This window comes from Primulina tabacum, chromosome 2 (genome assembly GCF_025594145.1).
Source record: "Primulina tabacum isolate GXHZ01 chromosome 2, ASM2559414v2, whole genome shotgun sequence".
In the NCBI taxonomy this organism is placed as follows: domain Eukaryota; kingdom Viridiplantae; phylum Streptophyta; class Magnoliopsida; order Lamiales; family Gesneriaceae; genus Primulina; species Primulina tabacum.
In genome coordinates this window covers 29,234,315-29,259,348 of record NC_134551.1, presented here as the reverse complement: position 1 = coordinate 29,259,348, position 25,034 = coordinate 29,234,315, and the positions used below count along the sequence as shown (strand labels likewise).

Genomic DNA, 25,034 nt, shown 5'->3' with positions numbered 1-25,034 from the left:
CAATAGATAGCCTCTCTGATGATCAATAAAGGCTCGCAAGCTGTTTTCTCAATCCTCTCCACTCACTCACAAAATATGTGTGAGTTTAAAAAAATTTAGGCACTCTTATCAGGTATATCTTGGGCCATATACTTTAATAACTGATTTTATCACAATGGTTAATCATTCAAAAAGATTTCATAAATCATATTTTTATAGTGATCAAAATATTAAAATTGATTTTTTTTTTTTCAAATAAAAATTTGAACATCCTTAGATAGATTATTACAATTTCTAATCTAAACCTTTCAAACATGTAATGTATGATATTTTTGCAAAAATTACTAAGATACAAACAATAAACATGTTTTTATTTTAAAATAATTTTACATGTTTTTATTTTAAAATAATTTTTTTAATTATTTTTTTTAATTTTTAAGTTTGTTCTCCCCCCAATCAGAATATGACATTGTCCCTAATGTCAAAATAACTATTAATAAAGAGTACATAATGAAAGAGATATCACCTGGAATTTTATTGAAGATAACAAACTGAAACAAACGCAAACCAATCCACGATTTTTGAATCAATGATCCAACTATTTTTTCTTACTGCTTGATTGCGACCAATTGATATTTGTTATCATCGGATCAGGCTTATGAACAAAAGCTTCCAAATCATCAATTAATTGGTCGGCAGTCGAAGCACAGATGAGCATCCGTCGTGAATTTTCTGAAATGAAATTATGTTCCACAGCTTTATCAAGAAATGTCAACAAACTGTCATAATAATTGTTGATATTCAACAAGCCCACAGGTTTATTATGGATATTAAGTTATGCCCGAGAAACAGTGTGAAAAATTGCTTCTAATGTACCAAAACCACCTGGTAGTGCAATAAAAGCATCAGAATTTTCAATCATTTTGGTGATTCTTTCATACATAGAAGAAACTTTTAATTCCTCCCCAATCGTAACACCTGTAATATTTCTTTCAGCTAAAGCTGTAGGAATAATACCTAAAATCTGACTACCTCCAAGATGAGCAGATGTTGAAACAGATCCCATTAACACAATATTACCTCCCCCATATACCAAGTGAATTTTTCTCTCAGCCAATATCTTTCCAAGTTTATTCGCTTCTTCTTCAAATACTTCATTTTTCCAGAACTCGACCCACAAAATACACAAATATTTTTCAATGTTTGTGCAGAGGATCCAACCATTTTTTTAATTTCTTTTTGGTCTGCGAAAATAGAGAGAAAGATGAGAGATTTTATAGGGGTAATATGTTATCATGACAAAACTATGGGTCATAGCTGTAAGCAGAATAAACAGTAAAAATAATAATGACACACATGCATATAAACAGTAGTGTGATTGTGGCTCACAATTTTCCTTTGGTTTTACGTCCAGAAACAGCTTCAATGCCTTCTATGAGTCGAGGATATGTTTCCCATCCAATTTTCTTATAAATTGGCAAATAGGGTCTTTTTTAGTCGGATTACCAAGACTATGACGCTCATCTTGAAATTGTTTCCATAAACGGAGAAGTTCAATTTGCACATGTCCACTAGAATGCGTCTCAAGAGTCAATAAGATGTTATCTAAAGACTCCTTACTCAGTCCATTCTTAATGAAACCAATTTTATCTTTTCTGTTATCGGAAACACATCCCAAAGATCTGTATCGTTTGTCACAAGTCCATGTTGCACACTTATGACAAACCCCTAACCTTTTGGCCCTTCGTTTTTTCGCATAAGTGATTTTTCTTAATCCAGACAAATACCGAATGAGCAATGTTTGTGGAACTTCTCCTCCTAATCGGACCTTAGCTTCTATTACAAGACGAATATCTTCTGGAATTCCTTTTTGCATTAGCAATCTCAATCTTTCACACCTAACTGCATAAATTTTTCTTAGAACATTTTCAGAAACAGAAGGAAAATATTTACAAATTTTTGAGAGATTTTCATCCATTTTGAAAAGAAAAGAAATGATTTTTTTTTATTTTTGTATCAGAAATTGTGGGAAACTGATTTAACCGACTATGAGAGTCACGGAGTACCGTTGTCCGCCATTTAACCGGAAAAATAAAAAGATTAGGGAAACCTGAAATAAAAACAAACAAAATTAAATGCAACATAAAAATTTAAGGATCAGAAAGGGAAATAAACTCTTCCTGAAAGATTTCATTTTCCAAAAATGGTTTAAGCCTTTGTCCATTCACTTTAAAAACATCACCATTTTTAGGATTTTCAATATTCACAGCTCCATAAGGATACACATGCTTTACAACATATGGGCCTTTCCATCTTGATCGTAATTTTTCTGGGAATATGTGAAGTCGAGAATTATAAAGCAAAACATTTTTACCAATCTCAAAAGATTTTCTAAGAATTGTTTTATCATGAAATGATTTGATTTTTGCTTTATAAATCCTTGAATTCTCATACGCATCATTTCTGAGTTCAGCAAGTTCATTAAGTTGCAATTTGCGCAATTTGTTGCAATCATCCATGCTTGAATTAAAAGTTTTGATCGCCCAATAAGCTTTATGTTCCAGTTCCACTGGCAAATGACAATGTTTTCCGCAAACCAACCTATAGGGAGATATATTCAATGATATTTTAAAAGCTGTTCGATATGCCCAAAGTGCATCATTAAGTCGCAGAGACCAATCTTTTCTATTTGAGTTAACAGTTTTTTCCAAAATTTTCTTTATCTCCCTATTAGCTAATTCAACTTGTCCATTTGTTTGAGGATGATAAAGAGTAGTTACTTTGTGAGTAATACCATATTTTTTCAATAATGAAGCAAATGGTTTATTAACAAAGTGAGTTCCCCCATCACTTATTATGGCTCGAGGAATTCCAAATCTACTAAAAATATTTTCTTTCAAAAATTTGATGACGATTTTATGATCATTTGTTCGACATGGAATTGCCTCTATTCATTTGGAAACATAATCAACTGCAACTAAAATATACAAGTATCCAAATGACGGTGAAAAAGGTCTCATAAAATCAATTCCCCAACAGTCAAAGATTTCAATTTCAATGATAGGATTCAAAGGCATCATGTTTCTTTTTGAAATCGCACCCAATTTTTGACAATTTTCACAGATCTTGCAGATTTCGTGGGTGTCTTTAAACAAAGTGGCCCAATAAAATCCACACTGCAAGATTTTTGCAAGCCGTTTTCTTTGAAGAAAAATGTCCTCCGCATGCTTCTGAATGACAAAATTTAATGACACTACTTACCTCATTGTCGGGTATGCAACGTCAAAAAATTTGATCTGGACAATACTTGAACAGATACGGATGATCCCAATAAAAGTTTTTTACCTCATTCAAAAGTTTTCTTTTATCTTGGGAACTCCATTGCGGTGACATTTTTCCTGTCACAAGAAAATTTACTATGTTAGCAAACCAAAGTGTAGTAGTAACTGAAAATAGATGTTCATCAAGAAAATTATCGTTAATTGGTGTCATTTCACAAGATGATCATGTTACTAGTCTCGATAAATGATCGGCTACGACATTCTCGGTTCCTTTTTTATCTTTGATCACAATGTCAAATTCTTGGAGCAACAAAATCCATCGTATCAGTCGTGGCTTTGCATCCTGTTTGGTCAACAAATATCTAATAGCAGAATGATCAGTAAACACAATAGTCGTTGATCCAATCAAATAAGAACGAAATTTATCTAACGCAAATACTATAGCAAGTAGTTCTTTTTCAGTTGTGGAGTAATTCATTTGAGCATTGTTTAAAGTTCTACTTGCATAATATATCACGTAAGGCTTACCGTTTCTTCTTTGACCCAGTACTGCACCTACTGCATAATCACTCGCATCGCACATGATTTCAAATGGTAAAGACCAATCAGGAGGTTGCATGATAGGAGCTGATGTTAAATGTCGAATGATTTTATCAAAAGTATTTTGACATTCTTGAGTCCACTCAAATGCAGTGTCTTTTGTTAAGAGGTTACAAATGGGTTTAGAGATTGAACTAAAGTTCTTTATAAACCTCCTATAAAATCCAGCATGTCCCAAAAATGAGCGAATTTCTTTAATGGTTTTTGGAGGGGGTAAATTGGCAATGACATCAACTTTGGCTTTATCAACTTCAATTCCATGAGATGACACGACATGTCCCAGAACAATCCCAGAAGTAATCATGTAATGACATTTTTCCCAATTTAAAATAAGACCTTTTTCCTCGCATCTTTTTAAAACTTTTTCCAAATTTTCAAGACATTTATCAAATGTATTCCCAAAAACAGTTAAATCATCCATGAAAATCTCCAAACAATTTTCAACCATGTCGCTAAAAATGCTTAGCATGCATCTTTGAAATGTTGGTGGGGCATTGCATAATCCAAATGGCATCCTTCTAAATGCAAATGTTCCAAAAGGACATGTGAATGTAGTTTTATCTTGATCTTCTAAATGCAAATGTTCCAAAAGGACATGTGAATGTAGTTTTATCTATAATCAATACACATTCGCCAACTAGATGGGACTCGACTTGTTAACAATTCACCTTTTTAATTTTTTATCACTGTGATGCCAGATTTTTTTGGAACTACTTGTGTTGGGATTACCCACTTACTATCAGAAATAGGGTAGATAATCCCAACATCAAGTAGTTTGAGAACTTCAGTTTTCACAACATCTTTCATGTGTGGATTTAATCTCCTTTGGGGTTGTTGGGATGTTTTTGCATTTTCTTCTAAGTGAATTTTGTGAGTGCAAATTAGTCGATTAATTCCCTTGAGATCTTTTAGTGTCCAACCAATTGCATTTTTATGTCTTTTAAGCATATCAACTAATTTACCTTCTTGATCACTTGCTAGTTTGGAAGAAATTACAACCGGATATGTTTTATCTTTTCCAAGAAATGCATACTTCAATTCTTCTGGCAAGGGTTTTAACTCCAATATGGGTGGTTCGTCTTTGTTCTCATATTTTGCCTCAAATTCTTTCTCTGATCCTGGTAACGAGTGATACCTGATAAAATCATCAAGATCAATTTCAATATTTTCTTTAACAGTTTCAATTGAACAAATATCTAATTGATCACGAGTACTCCTTTCTTGAATGTTTTCTTCCACAAGAGTTTCAATAAGATTTTCATCTTCACTTTCATCTCCTTTGTCATATGGTTGCTTACAAAGATTAAAAACATTGAGCTCCAAGGTCATGTTACCAAATGACAACTTCATTATTCCATTCCTGCAATTTATAAGAGCATTAGAAGTTGCTAAAAATGGACGACCCAGAATTACAGGAATTGCATTACAAGCTTCGATAGGTTGTGTATCCAAAACTATGAAATCGACAGGATATACAAAGTTATCAACTTGGACCAATGATAAACATAAAAATTGTACATTAATTAAATGTTTTATAATATAAATATATAGTTTTTGTTTTATTAAATGTTTAAATATTATATGTTTTATAATAAATTGTATAAAATATAAGTTGTTGTGTAATTACAAGTTTTTACTATTTTTTACAGGTTCGATAAAACAAGAATGAACTTGGCGTTGCAAATGAGATTAAGATGATTCTTGGACCTGTAGAAAGTTGATGTTAATATCTACAATATTGGTGGCAAGCATGAGATAAAAATCCTCTCACAATTGGGATCAAATTACACAACAAATAAAGTTATCAAAGGAGTGGCAGTTTTACCATGCTCTAGTATTTTGACCATATCTCTCAAATTACTTGGTCAAATGGTCTGAAAAAAATACCACAACTAGACAACTCAATTATCCACATGTTTCTTTTTATGTGAAGAAGCAAATTCGGAAAAGAAGATTTTCAAAAGTGATGTGTAATATAATATAATATCTTGGAACACCAATGAAGACTTATGTGTAAAAAAAAATATTTATTTATTGTTGTCTCCCCAAATTTGGCTATAAGTAGGGGTGCATTGTAATGTATTGAGATATCCCTCATTCTATGAACAAACCTTTGAGTCATAATATTTCTCTCTATATTTTATTCTTTATTTTTTCATTTAAATACAATTAGCATGTTAATTTCATATTCAAAGTTTTACACTTTGAATAATGAATAGCCAACTTCCTAAAGTTGAGATGATAAGGTGAAACTCTTGGCATGATAATAAGGTTATTAAAAAGTAAGAATCTATGTTTTATATTATTTAATCATTATTTATTGTTTATGTTATATTTATTTCTTTAAGCATTTTTATACCCTACTTATAAGTGGGAGTTTTGATTTATTGTTGCTATATGTTACACTAAATTCTTGGAACCATTTAAATGTTAGTTTGATATTACCAACCATTTAAAGTGGATGCCTTGATTTATTATATATAAATATATTATAATATTAAATTCTTGGAACCATTTAAATGTTAGTTTGGTTTTACCAACCATTTAAATTGGATTCCTTGATTTATTATATATGAATATATCATAGTATTAATTTATTGGTACCATTTAAATGTTTGTTTGGTTTTACAAACTATTTAAATTGGAAACCTTGATTTAGTGTTTACAAATATATATAGCACAATAAATACTTGACCACATTTATAAGTTTTGGTATATATTATATACTTATAAGATAATAATATATAACATAATATAAATATGATTATTTAATATATTGGAACCATTTTATTAAGTGGATTTCAATATTGTTCGTTAATGTTAACTTTATTAAAATACCAAGAGTGGATCCTTTAATCTCAACTACTTAAATTAAAATTTGAACAATTAAAATTTACCCATTTAAGATTCAAACAATTAAAATTAAAAAGAAACAAAAACAAAAACAAAACAAAAAGACATTGTAGTGGACTTGTAATTACCTTAGCTTCCCTGTGGATACGATATCGGACTCACCGAATTATACTACTTGTGGACAACCTGCTCTTGGGAGTGCAACAATCAAAGTGACAACAAGTTTTTGGCGCCGTTGCCGGGGAAGTATAATTTAATTTCAAGTCTATTTAATTTTGTTTATATTTTATTTTTCTTTATTTGAATTTTTATTGCTTTTGTGTGTTTTTATTCTTTTGCATTTGCATTTGCATGAGCATTTGGTCACGTACACTTAGTGGTCGACTCATTCGAAATAACCCTTTATTTTTACAAAACATGGCGGAAGAACCCATCCAAGAAAATGAAGATGAAATTCAATCTCAACATGATCATGATAGACGAAGAACACTTAGAGATCACATGAATCCTACACGTACTAGTGCACCTTCATGTCTAGTTTTTCCCCCTGATGCATCTCATTTCAATTTTAAGCCTGATATTATCCAACTTTTACCCAATTTTCATGGCTTAGATTCTGAAAATCCATACATGCATTTACGAGATTTTGAAGAAGTGTGCAACACATATAATGATCTAAATTGTAGCATGAACACCATTCGACTTAAGCTTTTTTCTTTTTCTTTAAAAGATAAAGCTAAAACTTGGCTATAAAATCTTAGATCGGGATCCATTCGAACTTGGGATGAATTGCAACAACAATTTTTGAAAAAGTTTTTTCCATCTCATAGAACAAATTCTTTCAAAAGACAAATCATCACTTTCACTCAAAAACAAGGAGAAACTTTTTATCAGTGTTGGGATAGATACAAAGAATTGCTTAATCTTTGTCCACATCATGATTTTGAAATTTGGAGAGTTGTTTCTCAATTTTATGAAGGCTTAACACCTAAAGATAGGCAAATGGTTGAATTTATGTGTAATGGAACATTTGAAGATAAAGATCCAAACGAGGCAATTGAGTAACTCGATTCATTAGTTGAAAATGCTCAAAATTGGGACACTATAGGTACAATCGAACCATCAAACAAGATTCAATCTCCTACATCTGGTGGAGGTATATACACTCTCAAAGATGAACATGATCTTCAAGCTAGATTTACCTCTTTGGCAAGAAAAGTTGAGGCACTTGAATTGAAAAAGAATGGTCAATTAAAATCTGTTCAAGAAATGTGTGTCACATTTGTGATACAAGTGATCATTTTACAAAAGATTGTCCCACTTTGCCCTCTTTTAAAGAATGTCTCCATGAATAAGCCAATGTTTTGAACAATTTCAAAAGGCCAAATTTTGAACCATTTTCTCAAAATTACAATCCAGGTTGGCGAAATCATCCAAATTTTAGTTGGAGGAATGATAATGCTGCACAATTTTCACAACCACATTTCCAAAATCAACAAAATTTTCAAAATTATGCACCTTATGTTCCTCCACCTGAAAGAAATTTGGAAGATACATTGAATTCTTTCATTGCAAAGCAAGAGTCTATCAATACTCAAACTGCTCAAACCATGACAGATTTGAAAGATACTCTTGCTAAATTTGCATCTGCATTTAATGTTTATGAAAAAGGTAAATTTCCTTCACAACCTCTGCCTAATCCCAATGATCATCATTCACAAACTGGAACTTCTGGAACTCAATCGATGGATCAGGTAAAATCTGTTATTACCCTTCGAAGTGGTAAGGTTGTGGAAAAATCCATTCTTGAACCTTGTGAAGATGATGATAAATCAACTCCAAAGGGTAAGGAAGTGGAACCCATAACTTGCGAAGAGGAGGTTCAACAAACAGTGTCACCACCATTCCCTCATGCATTGAAAAATTCAAAAAAATCAAATTTGAATTATGATATATATGATATTTTTAAACAAGTAAAAGTTAATATTCCTTTATTAGATGCAATAAAACAGGTACCAACATATGCCAAATTTTTGAAAGACTTGTGCACTGTGAAAAGAAAATTGAATGTAAAAAAGAAAGCATTTTTAGCCGAACAAGTAAGTGCAATCATTCAAAATAATAATACTTTGAAATACAAAGACCTTGGTTGTCCTACTATTTCATGTATTATTGGAGAACGAAAGATTAAAAAAGCCTTGCTTGATCTTGGAGCTAGTGTGAATTTACTTCCATATTCAGTTTATCAAGAACTCAATCTAGGCGAGTTAAAATCTACTTCGGTAACACTTTTACTTGCCGATAGATCTGTTAAAGTGCCAAGAGGTATGGTAGAAGACGTATTGGTCCAAGTTGATAACTTTGTATATCCTGTCGATTTCATAGTTTTAGATACAGAACCTATCGAAGCTTGTAATGCAATTCCTGTAATTCTGGGTCGTCCATTTTTAGCAACTTCTAATGCTCTTATAAATTGCAAGGAATGGAATAATGAAGTTGTCATTTGGTAACATGACCTTGGAGCTCAATGTTTTTAATCTTTGTAAGCAACCACATGACAAAAGGAGATGAAAATAAAGATGAAAATCTTATTGAAACTCTTGTGGAAGAAAACATTCAAGAAGAGAGTACTCGTGATCAATTAGATATTTGTTCAATTGAAACTGTTAAAGAAAATATTGAAATTGATCTTGAAGATTTTATCAGGTATCACTCGTTACCAGGATCAGAGAAAGAAATTGATGCAAAATATGAGAACAAAGACGACCACCCATATTGGAGTTAAAACCCTTGCCAGAAGAATTGAAGTATGCATTTCTTGGAGAAGATGAAACATATCCGGTGGTAATTTCTTCCAAACTAGAAAGTGATCAAGAAGGTAAATTAGTTGATATGCTTAAAAGAAATAAAAATTCAATTGGTTGGACACTAAAAGATCTCAAGGGCATTAATCCACTAATTTGCACACACAAAATTCATTTAGAAGAAAATGCTAAAACATCTCAACAACCACAAAGGAGATTAAATACACACATGAAAGATGTTTTGAAAACTGAAGTTCTCAAACTACTTGATGTTGGGATTATCTACCCTATTTCTGATAGTAAGTGGGTAAGCCCAACACAAGTAGTTCCAAAAAAATCTGGTATTACAGTGATAAAAAATGAAAAAGGTGAATTGTTAACAAGTCGATTCCCATCTAGTTGGCGGATGAGTATTGATTATAGAAAATTAAATGACGCCACTAGAAAAGATCATTTTCCATTACCATTTTTGGATCAAATTTTAGAAAGAGTAGCAGGTCATCCATACTACTGTTTTCTTGATGGATATTCAGGTTATTATCAAATTCCCATTGCACTCGAAGATCAAGATAAAACTACATTCACATGTCCTTTTGGAACATTTGCATTTAGAAGGATGCCATTTGGATTATGCAATGCCCCAGAAACATTTCAAAGATGCATGCTAAGCATTTTTAGCGACATGGTTGAAAATTGTTTGGAGATTTTCATGGATGATTTAACTGTTTTTGGGAATACATTTGATAAATATCTTGAAAATTTGGAAAAAGTTTTAAAAAGATGCGAGGAAAAAGGTCTTATTTTAAATTGGGAAAAATGTCATTACATGATTACTTCTGGGATTGTTCTGGGACATGTCGTGTCATCTCATGGAATTGAAGTTGATAAAGCCAAAGTTGATGTCATTGCCAATTTACCCCCTCCAAAAACCATTAAAGAAATTCGCTCATTTTTGGGACATGCTGGATTTTATAGGAGGTTTATAAAGGACTTTAGTTTAATCTCTAAACCCATTTGTAACCTCTTAACAAAAGACACTGCATTTGAGTGGACTCAAGAATGTCAAAATGCTTTTGATAAAATCATTCGACATTTAACATCAGCTCCTATCATGCAACCTCCTGATTGGTCTTTACCATTTGAAATCATGTGCGATGCGAGTGATTATGCAGTCGGTGCAGTATTGGGTCAAAGAAGAAACGGTAAGCCTTATGTGATATATTATGCAAGTAGAACTTTAAACAATGCTCAAATGAATTACTCCACAACTGAAAAAGAACTACTTGCTGTAATATTTGCATTAGATAAATTTCGTTCTTATTTGATTGGATCAACGACTATTGTGTTTATTTATCATTCTGCTATTAGATATTTGTTGACCAAACAGGATGCAAAGCCACGACTGATACGATGGATTTTGTTGCTCCAAGAATTTGACATTGTGATCAAAGATAAAAAAGGAACCTAGAATGTCGTAGCCGATCATTTATCGAGACTAGTAACATGATCATCTTGTGAAATGACACCAATTAACGATAATTTTCTTGATGAACATCTATTTTCAAGTTACTACTACACCTTGGTTTGCTAACATAGTAAATTTTCTCGTGACAGGAAAAATGCCACCGCAATGGAGTTCCCAAGGTAAAAGAAAACTTTTGAATGAGGTAAAAAAATTTTATTGGGATGATCCGTATCTGTTCAAGTATTGTCCGGATCAAATTTTTTGACGTTGCATACCCGACAATGAGGTAAGTAGTGTCATTAAATTTTGTCATTCAGAAGCACGCGGAGGACATTTTTTTTCAAATAAAACAGCTGCAAAAATCTTGTAGTGTGGATTTTATTGGCCCACTTTGTTTAAAGACACCCACGAAATCTGCAAGATCTGTGAAAATTGGGTGCGATTTCAAAAAAAAACATGATGCCTTTGAATCCTATTATTGAAATTGAAATCTTTGATTGTTGGGGAATAGATTTTATGGGACCTTTTCCACCGTCGTTTGGATACTTGTATATTTTAGTTGCAGTTGATTATGTTTCCAAATGGATAGAGGCAATTCCATGTCGAACAAATGATCATAAAATCATCATCAAATTTTTAAAAGAAAATATTTTTAGTAGATTTGGAATTTCTCGAGCCATGATAAGTGATGGGGGAACTCACTTTGTTAATAAACCATTTGCTTCATTAATGAAAAAATATGGTATTACTCATAAAGTAACTACTCCTTATCATCTTCAAACAAATGGACAAGTTGAATTAGCTAATAGGGAGATAAAGCAAATTTTGGAAAAAACTGTTAACTCAAATAGAAAATATTGGTCTCTACGACTTAATGATGCACTTTGGGTATATCGAACAGCTTTTAAAACATCATTGAATATGTCTCCCTATAGGTTGGTTTATGGAAAACATTGTCATTTGCTTGTGGAATTGGAACATAAAGCTTATTGGGTGATCAAAACTTTATATTCAAGCATGGATGATGCCAAAAAATTGCGTAAATTGCAACTTAATGAACTTGATGAACTCAGAAATGACGCGTATGAGAATTCAAGGATTTATAAAGCAAAAATCAAATCATTTCATGATAAAACAATTCTTAGAAAATCTTTTGAGATTGGTAAAAAAGTTTTGCTTTATAATTCTCGACTTCACATATTCCCAGGTAAATTACGATCAAGATGGACAGACCCATATGTTGTAAAGCATGTGTATACTTATGGAGCTGTGAATATTGAAAATCCTAAAAATGGTGATATTTTTAAAGTAAATGGACAAAGGCTTAAACCATTTTTAGAAAATGAAATCTTTCAAGAAGAGTTTATTTCCCTTTCTGATCCTTGATTTTTTTTTATTTTTTTGGTGTTGCATTTAAGTTTTTTTGTTTTTATTTCAGGTTTTCTTAATCTTTTTATTTTCCCGGTTAAATGGAGGATAACGGTACTCCGTTACTCTCATAGTCGGTTAAATCAGTTTCCCACAATTGCTGTCACAAAAATAAAAAAAAAATCATTTCTTTTCTTTTCAAAATGGATGAAATTCTCTAAAAAATTTGTAAATATTTTCCCTCTGTTTCTGAAAATGTTCTAAGAAAAATTTATGTAGGAAGGTGTGAAAGATTGAGATTGCTAATGCAAAAAGGAATTCCAGAAGATATTCGTCTTGTAATAGAAGCTAAGGTCCGATTAGGAGGAGAAGTTCCACAAACATTGCTCATTCGGTATTTGTCTGGATTAAGAAAAATCACTTATGCGAAAAAACGAAGGGCCAAAAGGTTAGGGATTTGTCATAAGTGTGCAACATGGACTTGTGACAAACGATACAGATCTTTGGGATGTGTTTCCGATAACAGAAAATATAAAATTGGTTTCATTAAGAATGGACTGAGTAAGGAGTCTTTAGATAACATCTTATTGACTCTTGAAACGCATTCTAGTGGACATGTGCATATTGAACTTCTCCGTTTATGGAAACAATTTCAAGATGAGCATCATAGTCTTGGGAATCCGACTAAAAAAGACCCTGTTTGCCAATTTATAAGAAAATTGGATGGGAAGCATATCCTCGACTCATAGAAGGCGTTGAAGCCGTTTCTGGACGTAAAACCAGAGGAAAATTGTGAGCTACAATCACACTACTTCTTATATGCATGTGTGTCATTATTGTTTTTACTATTTATTCTGTTTACAGCTGTGACCCATAATTTTGTCATTATAACATATTACCCCTATGAAATCTCTCATCTTTCTCTCTATTTTCGCAGACAAAAAAAGAAAGTAAAAACATGGCTGGATCCTCTGCACAAACATTGAAAAATATTTGTGTATTTTGTGGGTCGAGTCCTGGAAAAAATAAAGTGTTTGTAGAAGCAGCGAATAATCTTGGAAAGATATTGGCTGAGAGAAAAATTCACTTGGTATATGGGGGAGGTAATATTGGGTTAATGGGATCTGTTTCAATATCTGCTCATCTTGGAGGTAGTCAGGTTTTGGGTATTATTCCTACAGCTTTAGCTGAAAGAAATATTACAGGTGTTACGATTGGGGATGAATTAAAAGTTTTTTCTATGTATGAAAGAATCACTCAAATGATTGAAAATTCTGATGCTGTTATCGCACTACCAGGTGGTTTTGGTACATTAGAAGAAATTTTTCACACTGTTTCTTGGGCACAACTTAATATACATAATAAACCTGTGGGCTTGTTGAATATCAATAATTATTATGACAGTTTGTTGACATTTCTTGATAAAGCTGTGGAACAGAATTTCATTTCAGAAAATTCATGACGGATGCTCATCTGTTCTTCGACTGCCGACCAATTAATTGATGATTTGGAAGCTTTTGTTCATAAGCCTGATCCGATGATAACAAAGATCAATTGGTCGCAATCAAGCAATAAGAAAAGGATTTTGGATCATTGATTCAAAAGTCGTGGATTGGTTTGCGTTTGTTTCAATTTGTTATCTTCAATAAAACTCCAGGTGATATCTCTTTCATTATGTTCTCTTTATTAATAGTTATTTTGACATTAGGGACAATGTCATATTCTGATTGGGTGGAGAACAAACTTATAAATAAAAAATTAAAAAAAATTTTAAAAAATAAAATAAAAAAAATATATATTATTTTAAAATAAAATCATGTTTATTGTTTGTATCTTAGTAATTTTTGCAAAAATATCATACATTACATGTTTGAAAGATTTAAATTAGAACATGCATTAATCTATTTAAGAATGTTTAAATTTTTATTTGAAAAAAAAAAGTCAATTTTAATATTCTGATCAATATAAAAATATGATTTATGAAATCTTTTTGAGTTATTAACAATTGTGATAAAATCAGGTATTAAAGTATATGGCCCAAGATATATCTTATAAGAGTGCCTAAAATTTTAAACTCACACATATTTTGTGAGTGAGTGGAGAGGACTGAGAAAACAGCTTTCGAGCCTTTATTGATCATGAGAGAGACTATCTATTGTTTAGATCTTGAGTTTTTATTTTGAAAAAAAAATGATATTTCCTGAAAAAAAGGAGAAAAATACAAAAAGAAAGATATTGAAGATCTATGTGATTTTTAAGTTATATGCTACGACCCATATATCTCTCATTAAAAAAAAAAGAAAGAGAGAGAGAAATTTATTGTACAAATTAAATAAATATGTGGTCAAGAAGCATAAACTTAGTCTGATTCCATGATGTTAAGAAAAAAATATATATATATCAGGAAAAAATATATAATAAGAATAACTAGATTTTGAATCAATGGATTTTCTATCTTTTGATTAGCTTGGCTCGTTTGTCTGTCTGCATTCTGTAAACCATTTTTCTGAGCATTTATGTGGGGACCCGGACGCTACTCAAGTTCTTAATCATCTTTGGGACTAATTACTCAATTATAATAAACAGGGTCTAAATTTTTTTTTAAATACAAAGCGGAAAACATTATGTAAATCAATCTGAATTACATATTAAATATAAACATACAAGTCCTGTATGGTCTACAATAATCCAACTTGGTTCAACTACATATCAGTGCTGACTCCTAATTTATTTCTGAGCCCGGATCTCCACGCTATCTAGTCCAGCCTCGTTCTCTTCTTGACCCTGATCCTGTCCCACCTGTTGTCATGCACACATACAAACAAGACAACAGCCGGATAACTCCGGTGAGAATTATATTCCCAGTATAAATCATGTATACATGTCTTTCATATAAAGAATATAAAAGCATGAAATAAACATTCATAACATGTATCAAAATCCGAACATGAATCAAATATTCATCACATGTATTATAATCCTAAACATGAATCAATATCAAGAATAAATTAGATTCTAAACATATATCATCATCAGGAACATAATTCCATATCAAGCAATGAATCACTCTCCGTGATTCTTAGACTCAGACTCGACTCAGTCCTAATCTAGGAATCCCGATCGGAATAAGAACATACACCCACCTGCACTCCCGATCGGGGTGGTGGTATGTTCTTATTCACGGACTTTGGCTCTTTCCATATCGAACACCAGTAATAGAAGAAACTCCAATTCTATCCACTTCGATATAGCCAAACGTCCGGTGTCTTGGCCTAACCGTCACAGACTTTGGAATTTTCACCAATATCCTATCTTGTGACATCGTGCAATGTGCCCGTGGCGATCCCACCACTATCAGGCGCTTCTGTCACAAGATCACTCGTGTATGACTAGACGTATCCGCCTATGACTCCGTACATCAATCAATAAATCAAAGATATCAATATCATTCAATTGCAAATAACAATGCAATAAAATAAAATATGTTATTTCGGGAGACTCAAGTCAAACCTTACTCGAGTTGTGCAATCCCAACTCAACATTAATTTATACCTTTATCTTCTCGGTCTGACGAAGTCGAAGTCTCAAAGTCAAATCTGTCCATATCAATCTGAAATACAATATCGCATAGGCACAATCTTAATATGCAACTCAATTCAAAATCTAGTCTGATCAATACTCAAATCAAACATACTCTGATCAATATCGAATCAAGATACAATCTAATCCATATCGACGATATCACGATATAATCGAAATCACTACCGAATCTGATCAATATCAATTTACTGATTTTCGACGGTATAACAATACAGTCTCGATAACCCCGTCAATCTCAACATCACAGATATAATACCCGAATTCATAATCAATATTGGTACAACTTATAATCAATAACAATACAGTTCTGATATAGAATCTCAATCAAATCAACTCCGAAAATCATAACAAATACATACACAGTCTGTTCTTCAATCTGACTTCAATTATACGATGTCTATTATATCAGAAACACCATATAGGATTCATATTTAATTCTGACAATACCATAATTTCAAATCATATCTAAACGTAACAAAACTTATGTACAGTTATAGCCTGCGTCGATAGGAACTCAGTACTGAAGTCGGATTCAAAATCTGATGGACGGATTTCTCGTAAATCTCAATTTCCCACGCCAAAGCAACTTGTAGCCTTTTTCCCCGTAATCTCTCGGCTGCTGAATGAAGATTTGCATGTATATATATATATATATATATATATATATATATATATACATTATGTGCATGTAAAGCAAGTGGCTAATTCTTCAACCTGCACGTCTCGCGCATATGCGCGACATCACTCGGCGCATATGCGCGAAACAATATGTCTCGGCGCGTTTGACTCACGGCAGCTCGCGCATATGCGCGCCCCATCGTCGTGCATATGCGCGAGACCTACTTTCTCGTGCAATGCAACTCGCGCATATGCGAGCCTCCATCCGGCGCATATGCGCCAACTTCTCTGGACATTTCGCGCATGTGCGCGGCTCACGTCGCCTACCTCGCGCATGTGCGCGGCTCACGTCGCCCATGTGCGCGCAATGTTCTGTTCCATCCCCTTGGCTACTGGACACCTCGTGCATATGCGCGCCCTCACGCCGCGCATATGCGCGGGGTCTTCTGCCAAACCCGCGCATGTGTGCGCACCAGATCGCGCATGTGCGCAGGATGGCATCTCCCTCGCACATATTTCGCGTTTTTCTTGTCTTTCCCGGTCTGATTCATTCCATCTATAATCACATCAATTAATCACTAAATCATTTCAGATTAACAGGATAAATTTCTCGGGCCTTACATTTCTCCCCCCCTAAGATTCGATTTCGTCCTCGAAATCATAGGCAATCAGATTATATCACGGGTAATCATATCAACTCGGAAGAAATGTATACCGGAAGTTAATCAAAAAACTCACTTTAAGGAACTACTTCCAGAATCTTTATCTCATTTCAAATTCCATTCAGCACATAGTTTCTTCACTACCCTACCCATTCCTTTGAACTTCCAACAACGGAATAGTTTTATCCTGAATCATCTTTCTTTTGCTGATTCTGATTTCCCTCTGGAATAATGCTTCAAGAAGTATAATCTCATAATACCACTCGAATAACTGATGATAGAATCAATCTTACAATACTGGCTATACAATATCCGTATATACCAATTAACAACTTATAACAAATCAATACTATCATCTCCTATCAATCTGGTAATTTCAATCAGGGTTATATTCAATCTTCAACCTCAAATATCAACAGTCATCATCCGACGTTGACATATTCAGTCTATTTATTCTGAGTTGTTTTCATTTTCCTCTGAATCAGTTTCAATTTCTTTTTCATATCTCTGATTCCATCCGATCCAATCTCAGGTAACTCGGAGATATAATTCCCATACGAATAGAATCTACAGTTCTCACTGTATAATACCTGGACTGAAGCTATTTCAATACTCATCTGATAGCTATTGTCGTACATCCATTCACAAAGTGACAACATATCGTCTCAACTAGTGCTAAAATCCAGCACTACAGTTCCTGAATATCCTCCAGTTTCAGGATAGTTGCTCCAACTATCTGTCGATCTATAGACGATAAGTGAAAGAGTTTATTGTATATTCCGCCAAAAGTACAAAATCACACGAAAATCACATTCTGATATAATCAACTTTGGCATTCATTACCATCTGATCCCTTTTTCTGACATAAATCACAGTCGTCTTGTCGTATCTGTACGTCATCCTATACAACATCATATAAGCAAATTCAAGCAATATGTTAATCATAATTACATCATAGCACAGTCTTATCCAGATTTCAGTAGTGTCGTCACACAATCCATAGAAATGTACTCCAATTTCTATTCAAGAATCGATAATCTATATAACCAACCTCCGGGTTTCTATTTTTCTGTCTTCATCTGTCGACGATGCATACATTTCAGTACAAACTCTGCTATAACAGATCTCCTCTGTTTATATCAAAACTAGTCTTTTTGAATAATCATACATTTTCTGTCACCAGAATAAATACTGAATCGACTACCGTGCGTTTCTGACTATATCTGTCATTTCAGATTCGAAATATTCGGCACAAACAAGTCGATTATTTACATATAATACAGTATTACCTACCTGATATTCTGATTGACACCCTGTTCTGACTATCGAATCAAGTTCTGAATAGTCTGATTAAACTTCTGGACTGCTTTAATTCGCGAGTTTAGCTCTGATTCGGCTTGAACTGTATATGAAACGTCTGCTTAATCGTTTTCTTAAAACGTGCTGGAAATTTTTTTTTTCTCTCCTTAATTAAAAATATAAATATATATAAATACTTTAAAATATCTTGTCACAATTTTAAAAATAAACATCCAACTACCATTTAAAAATCCAAAGGAAAATATTTTAAAGCAAAAATCATTAAACGTTTTACCATCCTAAAAACATTATTTGAAAATTATAGCTCATACTATAACCTCTCAGAAATCTCTCATTACCTAAATAAAAGTCATAAAAATAACTTTAACATAACTTAAAATCATAAATCATATCTAGTGCGGAAAACTAGCGTCGGTCCTCGAGTTATGTGCACCTTCAGTCCAGCAAAGTCAACCATCAAGACCTCCATAATCATTATTATCATAATCACCTGCATCAATCACACCTAGTGAGTCTAAAGACTCAACACGTCATATTATTGATAACGAGTAATACGTAATACAGTTAACATATAACAGTGAAAAATACTTGTACTTAAAATATCGTTTTCATGAAGATGCATAAACATAAACATAACATTTTCGTAAACAATTTCATGATGCATAAAACTTTTAAATAAAAACATTTTCATAATCTTATGCATAAACATTTTCATATAAACATAAACATATCCATATTCATATCAACATATTCATGTCCTCATATTCATATTCCTATTAACATATTCATATTCATGTTCGTGTATGTTGAATTCAAATCATGATTGTGACTCGTATTCTTAAACGTATTGGGCGATGGATCCATCTAAAGAAAACCACAGTACTGGGCGGCGGGGGATACCAGCAACACTCTCACCGGTCAACTGGGCCCTGGCCTACGTATTAACATATCATGTCATTGGAAATACGATCGTCGGGGCTCTCTCTGGGCCTTTTCCCATAAATGGGCTCCCTTTGGGGCCTTCCCCCCTCACGACATCTCCAATCATATCATCGTATTTGTATTCGTATTCGTATCAACGGAAACACGATCGTCGGGCTCCCACTGAGACCATAACCCTCACGATATTTTCAACATATTCAGTAGTCACAATCCCTTCACATCCTTCAACATGTCGTATTTCCATCACTTAATAAAAACATGCATATAATATCATTTTATTTTGAAACCAAGCATGCAACACATCTTTTAAATGTCCAATTTAAATCATAAAAATCCATAAACATTTAAAATAAACGTTTTAACATCTTAAAAATTCATAAACTTTTAAAATTGACATATTAACATATAAAAATTCATAAACATCCATAATCATTTAAAATAATCATATTAGCATATAAAATAGCATTTAGGACACTGCCATGACGTTTACTAATTTCTAGGAGTAAAATGACCGTTTTACCCCTTGACCTAAAATTTCCCGTTTTTAACATTTTCTTAATTTTATTGGCTATAACATGTCCCAAATAATTATTTAAGCCTACACGAATTTTTCTATATTTTTATTTGGCTTGAATCGATGACTTTTAATTTAATCTTTAAATGTGACGTATTAATGCGTTTTAATCCCGAATTAAACCAAACCTTAATATAAAATTCCCAAATTAAAAAATTAGACTTCTAATAATTATTTGAGCTTAAATATAATTTTTCATAATTTTATTAAGCTTAAATCTAGGTGTTTCTCTATTCGTTTTTAAACTTAAACGTACTTACCAGTTTTGACTCGTATGGACTCGAAACTTAACCAAACTTTACCAAACTTGAACCAAAGCTTAATAATAACTAACTAACCCATATACAACCAAATTACAGCCCATTAAGTCCCTTGGATATGCGTAGGAGGCTACTGAATTTTTCTGCACAAGAGTCCTAGTCCTAATATGATTCGAACCTAGGCTAGCTTCGCCTCCAGCCCTTAACCACCATGTCCAGCCTCTACCCATCCCTCCTATGCAGCCCAATTAAGTCTAGTGGACCCTCCCTAACCAAATCTAGCAGCCGTGACCCTCAAAGACTCCTAGTCGAAGAGTCCTTTCCCTTAAAGAGTCTATTTTCGTTTTTATTCCTTCCCTATTTTTTTCAGCCTTTAAACATACACATAGGAACCCTTAAACATGTGGAAAAACATCCCTTCAAGTATCCCTACCATGGCAGACCCTCTGTGCATCATTATGAAGAGTTTTAAAAAATAAAAACTCTTGTTTTGTGCATGTATAACCATAAAAACGAAAATATAAAAGTTGTATCATGTTTTTCATGCAATCATGTATCAAACACATAATATGGTGTGAAAGATGAGTAAAAGGAGAATATGACGTGCCTTTGCGTTATTAACGCACGATTTTACGTTGACGATTGAAGAACGACGACACGAAGAAGATGGCTTTATTTTTCCTTGCAAACTTTTGATCCTCCTTGAAGAATATGATGTGTGTGCCGTGAGTTTAAGGTGCTAAGGATTCCTTGAATTTGATGGGGTGAGGGAGGCGTGGGTGTTTGTGGGGTTATGGGGGTGATTAACATATTTTATAGTTAATAATTCTTTAATTAAGCTTAGGCCCATTAAGCATACAAATTAGGCCCATTAATGCTTAATTAGAATTTAATTAAAATATTAAATTAGTTTTGTTTAAATAAGTTTGCGAATTTATTAGCCGGGTTGTCAAAACATTCGTATTTTTGTTGAAAAACTAACACCGATAAAATTTACGTCCCGGCGTATAAAATCACCTCAAAACCCAATATTATTTTTTTAAAAAAAATAAGAAAAAGCATCACTCATATTTTAAATAATTAAAAACAACTATTTAATAGAAACATTTTCTATTTTCAGCCCTCGGTCTCCGTTCCTCGATCGCAACTCGAATAACCTTTAAAAATACATTTTTAATGCAACAATGTAGAAAAGTATATTTTAAACATGTCAATATGCACAACATAATTAAATAATGCAATTAAAACATATAATTAAAATACAAAGGAGTTTAATAATTTGTGTATATGGTTCGCGTGGACCTTTAAATTTTCCGGACGTTACAATCTTTCCCCCTTAAATTGAATTTCGTCCTCGAAATTCGATTATCCTTAATAACCCAAATTTTAGACTTAGTTCTAGCATCCCAAAAATCCACGTTTCTGCTGCGCTACTCTGATAAATTTTAAATTCTAGAATGTCTTTACGTCTACTAAATCCCAATTAATTTTACCTTCTAAACCCTTATTTTCAAATCGAAACTTAAAAAGACTGATACCCCCATAAGGATCCGTGTCGTCTTTAACCCGGTTTATTAAATGGGAAGCCCAGATCATAGCCAGCTTCCCGGGCATTCCATTTCTTCCCGGGCCATCATCATAGCCCGGGCTCTCATACAAGCTCCCGGGAACTTTCTACTCGGGCTACCTCGAGAAGCGCACCATACTCGAGTGTATCGGTATAAGCATTCTTATCTGTCACAACTACAGGGGTTTGGCGTGTCAGAGAAGCTATCAGAGGTAGGGTGGCTTGACAGAAAGTCAACATCAAAGGCTATGAGTGGTAGGTGTACACGAAAGTCGAAGTAATCATGATATTTCCTCCTATAAATAGCAAGTATGTTTCTCATTTAAAAGGGGGGAAAAATCCTGAGCATTGGCACTCACATATATTCGCACATATATCGCCTTTTTCTCTCATCTTCAACCTGCTGACTTAAGCATCGGAGTGGCCACGCCGGACACTCTTCCGGCGCCCATTCACGAGTTCCTTTTCATTGTTTGCAGGTGTTATCACAGCAATTATCTTCACTCAAAATTCCAAACATTATAAATTGTTGATCTGATCCATTGGAGCTCTTACCCGGCTCACCCATTTCAGCGAGATCACATCATTGGCGCCGTCTGTGGGAAATCTGAGTTCTAAGGCGTTGATATGGCTCCTACTTGAAGAGCAAACCAAGAGACTTCCCGAGTTCAGGAAGAGAGAAGAGAGGAGGAAGGAGGGCTCTCGCTCGCTGGTGGGAGAGACTCGTGAACTGGATTTTCGAAGATCTGTGGAGTACGAAATAAAAATACACAGAAAAAAGAAAAGAGAACCACACAGGCAGTTGGGAGAAAGAAACCTTCTGGTTTAGCGTTGGGAAATCACTCTGGTAGAGAAATTATGGAATTTCTGGCTTTCAAAGAATTAGATCTAAGCAAGTGAGAGGAGCAAACCCCTCTGTAGCTTACGACTTAAGGATGTAGAACTTTTTCTAGCCGATCACCTTCCTCCACCCCTGTGTTTATTGGAATGGCATAGCCACCACTGTTAAAGCTCACCCCCGTGACCGACCACCCACCGGAAACCGTGGTTTAGCAGTCGGAAAGCATGAAGAAAGACAACAATTACTCCATTGTTGCTTGGATATCTCGATATTAGCCCGACATCTGGGGTGGTCCTTCGTGCCCAGTTCGTTACTGCTGAGCTTGGTGCAATTTCATGAAGATAAGTCGCACCACTTTTATCATATTAATAAAATCAAGTGTTATGCGTATTTATCAATTATGCTCAGTCATAATTTTTAATTGAAATTATTTAGGATATATCATAGCGAGCTTTTCTTAATGACATCATATGAATTATTGATTGAACAGCTTAATTGTGTTGAATTGCTCAAAAACATTTGTAACATCGTATTACAACACATTGCATATGCTTGGGATATTATCGGTATGAGAGCTAGGATGCTTGGTGATGGATTTCTTATATCGGGCCATGTGATTACATTGTTATATTGGATTCCTACTCTTTGGAATGTTGGCTTGGATATTTCTACAGCTCGAACATACAATCTGGCACTAAATCCAACTTTGCTTGGCAAATTCTCTAAAGTCCGAGAGACACGAGGCCCCGACACATATTTATTAAGCCCAGGGTTCTCAAACCTGGCTCGGGCCTCCGCACCTCGACCATTCCCAAGTCCCGGGACATGCTCCCCGGCCCAAGGCTCCGCACCTTGGTTATTTATAAGCCCAGGATTCTCAAACCTGGCTCGGGGCTCCGCACCTCGACCATTCCCAAGACTCGGGACATGCCCCCCGGCCCAAGGCTCCGCAACTTGGTTATTTATAAGCCTAGGATTCTAAAACCTGGCTCGGGGCTCCGCACCTCGACCATTCCCAAGTCCCGGGACATGTTCCCCGGCCCAAGGCGCGGCACCTTGGTTATTCATAAAGCCCAGGGTTCTCAAACCTGGCTCGGGGCTCCGCACCTCGACCATTCCAAAATTCCGGGACATGCTCCCCGGCCCAAGGCTCCGCACCTTGGTTATTTATAAGCCATGATTCTCAAACCTGGCTCGGGGCTCCGCACCTCGACCATTCCCAAGTCCCGGGACATGCTCCCCGGCCCAAGGCTCCGCACCTTGGTTATTCATAAGCCCAGGGTTCTCAAACCTGGCTCGGGGCTCCGCACCTCGACCATTCCCAAGTCTCGGGACATGCCCCCCGGCCCAAGGCTCCGCAACTTGGTTATTTATAAGCCCAGGATTCTAAAACCTGGCTCGGGGCTCCGCACCTCGACAATTCCCAAGTCCCGGGACATGTTCCCCAACCCAAGGCGCGGCACCTTGGTTATTCATAAAGCCCAGGGTTCTCAAACCTGGCTCGGGGCTCCGCACCTCGACCATTCCCAAATTCCGGGACATGCTCCCCGGCCCAAGGCTCCGCACCTTGGTTATTGATAAGCCCAGGGTTCTCAAACCTGGCTCGGGGCTCCGCACCTCGACCATTCCCAAGTCCCGGGACATGCTCCCCGGCCCAAGGCTCCGCACCTTGGTTATTCATAAGCCCAGGGTTCTCAAACCTGGCTCGGGGCTCCGCACCTCGACCATTCCCAAGTCCCGGGACATGCTCCCCGGCCCAAGGCTCCGCACCTTGGTTATTTATAAGCCCAAGATTCTCAAACCTGGCTCGGGGCTCCGCACCTCGACCATTCCCAAGTCCCGGGACATGCTCCCCGGCCCAAGGCTTTGCACTTTGGTTATTTATAAGCCCAGGGTTCTCAAACCTGGCTTGGGGCTCCGCACCTCGACCATTCCGAAGTCCCGGGACATGCTCCCCGGCCCAAGGCTCCGCACCTTGGTTATTGATAAGCCCAGGATTCTCAAACCTGGCTCGGGGCTCCGCACCTCGACCATTCCCAAGTCCCGGGACATGTTCCCCGGCCCAAGGCTCGGCACCTTGGTTATTCATAAAGCCCAGGGTTCTCAAACCTTGCTCGGGGCTCCGCACCTCGATCATTCCCAAGCCCCGGGACATGCTCCCCGGCCCAAGGCTCTGCACCTTGGTTATTCATAAGCCCAGGGTTCTCAAACCTGGCTCGGGGCTCCGCACCTCGACCATTCCCAAGTCCCGGGACATGCTCCCCGGCCCAAGGATCCGCACCTTGGTTATTTATAAGCCC

The 25,034-nt window shown here is 35.2% G+C and overlaps 2 pseudogenes; one reads left to right on the top strand and one right to left on the bottom strand.

Moving 5' to 3' along the window:
• Window positions 1-1,411: 1,411 nt before the first annotated feature.
• The window catches only part of LOC142537617 (uncharacterized), a 37,644-nt pseudogene continuing 14,021 nt past the window's right edge, over window positions 1,412-25,034 (bottom strand).
• On the top strand, window positions 7,716-13,099 carry LOC142537110 (uncharacterized; annotated as a pseudogene).